The following is a 5628-nucleotide window of genomic DNA, read 5'->3' as shown; positions in this document are numbered from 1 at the left end:
TGAATCCAAAAAATTAACGAAATCTGATAAGTCAACCAAAACCAATACACAGTTAAATTTGATAAATCAAAGAAATCCGATAAGTCAACAAAATCCACTAGTACAAGTAAATCTGGTCATACAATGGAATTTGGTAAGCCAATCAAATGTAAACATACAACCTAATCCAGTAACAACTAAATCTAGTAAAACAATCGACTCCAAAAGGAGCATCAAATCCAATAGGCTAAGTAGTGCCACCAATTCCACTACCCAATCTATAGTGTAAGTTCACTAAGTTTAAGGGTCGCAAGAAGGACAATCTTAATAGTCATGTGGTGTAGTTTGAAATGCGATAGTAGGTGAGTGGTTTTGATACTAGTTTGGAGATGTGGAAAAACTATAGCAATTTGCGAGCACCTTGAGTAGCATAGCCATGAGCTCATTTTATCCACATGGACACGCCTAATTTGTTGATTATGAGGAACTAAGGAGAGCATTCTTACATATGTTTTGAAAGAAAAAAACTTTGAATGACATTTGTAGGAAGTTTTAAGAGTTGTGCAAAAAAAACTGATGGTGGAGGATTATGCATAGAAGTTGCATAATGTCAATGCAAGGTTAGATGTGGCTAAAAGACCCATAGCTGAGATCGTGCATAATACTTTTGTAAGGGCCTATGGAAATAAATCCATAGTGCAGTGAGTGGATTGGAAATCTATGGCCAAAATGGCTTCAATGACTTGGTAAATGCTATGAAAAGAGTAGAAGGAAGGTGCAAATCATCCAAATAGTGGGTCAGAGAGTGGATATAGATAAATCTGGTAGTAATACAGATGAAGATACAAAATTGAATAGTGATGAATCTGACAATGATTAAGAGGATGAAGATAGTAATCCAAGAAAATGAGAAAACATAAGAAGCACAAATTGGCCAAGAAAGAGTCGAAGAAGTCCAAGAAGGGGAAGAAGAAAATGAAGAAGACCATCAAAATGGAGAAATTACTAGAAGAGAATTGAAAAGTTTGGGAGTGACTAAGTCAGTATCCTAGATAGGGTGCAAAATTTGCACAAAAAACCATCCAACCAATGTGTGTTGGTATAATCCTAATGCCCAAATAAATCCAGCATAGCAAGTACCTCAAATGCTAGCAACAGGAGCCAATAAGGTGGTGATTGATCTAATGGCAGCATAAAATGTGGCAAAGATTCAACAAAAAAATAAATAGAATCAGAGAAATAACTAGAATCAAAGAGGTAACTAGAATCCACAAACTGCATGGGGCAGAATCTGGTGTTGATAAAGATTGTAAGTACTGTTTGGAAAATGAACATCGTCAAGGTCTGGATTGCCCCTTAAGGTGGTGCAAACATAAAATAGAATTTGGAATGGAAATCATGCATTGGCCACTAAGCATAGAGCACCTTAGTAGGGACAACCATTACATAAACAAATGTGGTGCTGATTGAAGAACGGGGGGATACGTCCGTATGTTGGACTAGGTCAATGGCTCATTTGTATGAGTTGCAGAAATGCAACTACTCAACATGCCCTATGCACGAAGAGGAGCATGATCAAATTAACGTATATGTGGTAACATGATCTAAAGGTCCCATTCAAGGTGCTGTATTGGAGGCACCACCCAAAAAGAAAAAGCATCTAAAATGAAAGGACCAAGAAGAGGTTTGTATTACATCTTTGAAGTAGATTGAAAAGATAAGAGAATCCTGGAAAGCATAAGGAGGAATGGCGACCTATTAAACTCGACTTACATGAAGCCTCACCAAATTCTCCTAGCGTGAGTGTAGCACCACACATGGATATGGAGGTAAGTCCCACAACTCATGTTGATATTGAAGGCTCTGAATTGGAAAATTTTCCAGAAGGATTGTTAACAGCTTTGAAGAAGGTGAAGGTGAAAATTTTGGTAGAGTGGTTGTTATGTAATACAGATGGTCCCAAAGGTCAAGAAAATGTTAATAGGAGAACTGATGTGGCCCATGACTAGTTTAGATGCCGATAGTTTATACCACCAAGCAATTCTGATATGAGGATGCAACAATTGCATGCCGAGCAAAGCTTGAGGATGTTGGTTATATGGTATTGGCAATGAAGGTGCAGTACCACAGCTAGAGTTTGGTGGGGATATTGCTAGGACAAAGGCTCTAGAGTGAACATTCTACCTCAATATATGTTCAAAATATTGGGGACCTTTTGATATAGAGCCTAACCCATTTTAGATCGACATGGCATATCAAAGAAGGATTCAGCCACCACAATAGGTATCATATGCAATCAAGTGATTCATATGTAAGGAATGATGTTCCGTATCAATTTCATGGTTCTTTAGATGGAGGAAGAAGATGTGTGGTACACCATGCTCTTGGTGGGTAGGCCATGGTTCAAATCTACTAGAGTAAAATAGGACTGGGGCTCCTCAATGATTATAGTAAGGAGTGGGAAAAAGAAGCTCAAGATATAGATGATCCCAAGTGCAATCCTGGAGAAAAGAGAGCGACCGATTGTGGTGCAAGGGGTGAACAGGAGAGTTTCACTTGGAGTTGGTCAAGCTATTATGCAAGTACACATATTTTTGCATGGGAATACATGGACATGAAATGAGTGGATGTGACTTTATGTGTTCTCCAAATCAATCTGAGGAATGCTACCATATAAAATCAAATTTTGCGAATCAGGTCAAGAAGGATATTGACAAGCTGTTAATAGTGGGATTCATCTATCCAATAGATAAGGTGACTTGGCTATCCTCAATAGTCATTGTTCCGAAGAAAAATGGTAAGCTAAGAATTTGCATGGACTACTAGAAGTTAAGTGTGGTAACAATGAGTGATCCATTCCCTTTGTCATTTTGTGATACTTTGCTGGATGTTGTTTTTGGGCATGAGATGTACAGTTTTTTGGATGATTTTAGTGGTTACAATCAGATCTAGATGGCTAAAGATGATAAAGATAAGACAACATTTATTATGGAATGGAGGGTCTATGCTAGTAATGTGATGACATTTGGATTGAAAATGCACCATTGGCATTCCAGTCCTGGTTACATAAGGTGTTCGAACTTTATCTTACCACCTTCATGTGGGTGTTCTTAGATTATTTCAACATCTTGGGAAAAAAATAAAACATTTGCATCAATTACGCCTATGCTTTAACAAATGCCAAACTACTCATTTAATCTTGAATCCAGCTAAGTGTGCCTTTGCATGAAGCAGGAAGTATTGTTGGGTAACATTATTTTTGAAGAAGGGATGGAAATTGATCCCCGTAAGGTTGATGCCATCCAAAAGGCTAAGTTCCCAGGAATGTTAAGGAGTTAGAGAGGTTTGTGGGCTTTGGTAACCGGTTTCTGTGCTATTTGTCATATGTTTGCTAGCCTCTTACAAAATTAACTAAGAAGGATGTCCCATTCATTTGGGGAGAGGAACAGGAAAGGTCTTCCAATTGATTATAAAAGATTTTGACACTTGCACCAGTGTTATAGCCATCGGATTGGAGTCTAGACTTTCATGTTTTTGTAGATGCATTTGATATTGCTATTGGTGTGGTATTGATGCAAAAAAGGCAAAAAGAATGGTATCAAATAACTATTATGCAAGCCATACACTCACCAGTGCCAAAAGGAATAACTTTATGACAGAGAGGGAAGGTTTAGGCCTGATTTATTCATTGGGTAAATTTTGCCATTATTTGTTAGGTAATAAGATTGTATTTCATGTGGATCACCAAGCATTGCTAAATTTAGTAAACAAGGTGCAACCCACGGGTAGGTTGGCCAAATGGATTCTCTCATTGCAATAATTTGATTACATAGTGGTGCATACACTGGGAAGCCAACATCTAGTGATGGACTATTTAAGTCGGTTGGTTTCAAGGGAACCACCCTTGGGCAGCATTTCCGATGAGTTATTGGATGCAAATCTATTTGAAGTGGAGCCCATTTATAGCATATATGGGTATGATCGGATGGTTCGGATTTGATGGATGGTGTCTTCTTGAAAGAGATGTCTTTGGATTAAAAAAAAAGGATGGCATTGATGATTGAAGAGTAGACCTTTTATGGTGATTGTTGGAATGTTGTATCAAAGAGGTGATGATTAGGTCTTATGACAATGTAATTTATGACTCAACCCGAGTGCAACTACAACATAATTGAGCATGAAGCTCTTTTGATGGTACAAAGGGGGGCATAAGTGTCAAATTACTCACCAATCAATTGATATTTTATGTTGAACATTAGGCTTTGCAGTGTCTTATCAACAAGACAATGACCCAAGGCAAATTGGTTTGATGGATGCTACTACTACAAGAATTTAATTTTAGAATTATTCATAAAGCTGGGAAATACATGTAGTAGCTAATTCTTTGTCTAGGTTACCAGCCTTGGATGAAAATAAATGTGTTCCTATTTGATTAGAAGATGCCCATGCCCATTTTTTTGCTATTGACTTTACATAAATCAAGTATGTAGTGATGCTACACTACTTATCTTAGGGAATCTTCTTTTAGTACAAGCCAAATGACAAGCAAAGCAGTTGGACTTGAAGGCCTAGAAGTACATCATGATTGGTGGATAGTTGTATTGTTAGGGTGATTCTTCTTTTAGAACAAGCTAAATGACAAGCAAAGCAGTTGAACTTGAAGGCCTAGAAGTACATCATGATTGGTGGATAGTTGTATTATTAGGGTGATGACATTGAATGCAAGTGGGTTCCACCACACGAGTGAGATGAAGTATTTAATGAGGTTCACACAGGCTCTGCAGAAGGTCACTTTGGTGGCAAGCTTATTGCTTGAAAAGTGTTTCAAGCTGCATTGTGGTGGAGTACTCTATATAAGGATGCCCATGCTCACACTATTTAGTGTGATGTCTATCAACGCATAGGTTGTTTGCTTCCTCCATACCACATGCTATTGCAACCAAGTCATATGTGGGAAGCATTCTAGCTCTGTGGCCTAGATTACATAGGTCCATTCAAGAATCTAGCTTAGTATACATAGAAAAAGATATATTCCTCTCTCTCTCTCTCTCTCTCCCCCCCCCTCTCTCTCTCTTAGTCTGTGTGGTGCACATAGGAATGTTTGGCCTCTTTGTATCTACATGGATGAGGGAGGTGGAGCTTCAATTCATGAGAGCTTGAGTGAAATTTCACAACTTTGGCCCTCTTCCTTGTGGTTCACAATGCTATTTTTTGGCAAGAAATATAGCTCTACAATGAAATCTAGAATCCTATTGATGTGGGTGAAGGGATCAAATGTGAGGGTATAATCTGCCATGCCCCCATCATTTTGGGCATTCTTCACACACACGAAGAAGTTGACAATATGCACATAGGCTCCCACATTCAGTGTCTTGACAACTTCTACATAGAAGACCTCATCTATGTGGAGAGTGGTACACCCAATACCTTTCCGATCTACCAAGTTGACCTTTAGTGACTTTGGGTATAGCACATTTTGCAACATGACCGTGCCATATTTGTTTATTACCCAACCCTTAGACACTCCATTTTTTATTGACAAGTAAATATCCTGAATGCACAAAGGTTTTCTATTAAATGCTAGTTTCTCCTCATCTTTCCAATGATCCTAGAGGAGCTAATGGAAAGGGATTAACATGGGGTGATTTG

The sequence above is a fragment of the Dipteris shenzhenensis genome, chromosome 1, assembly GCF_047967505.1.
Source record: "Dipteris shenzhenensis isolate YYH24624 ecotype China chromosome 1, Dip_SZ_1.0, whole genome shotgun sequence".
Taxonomy (NCBI): Eukaryota; Viridiplantae; Streptophyta; class Polypodiopsida; order Gleicheniales; family Dipteridaceae; genus Dipteris; species Dipteris shenzhenensis.
This window is presented reverse-complemented; position numbering follows the sequence as displayed.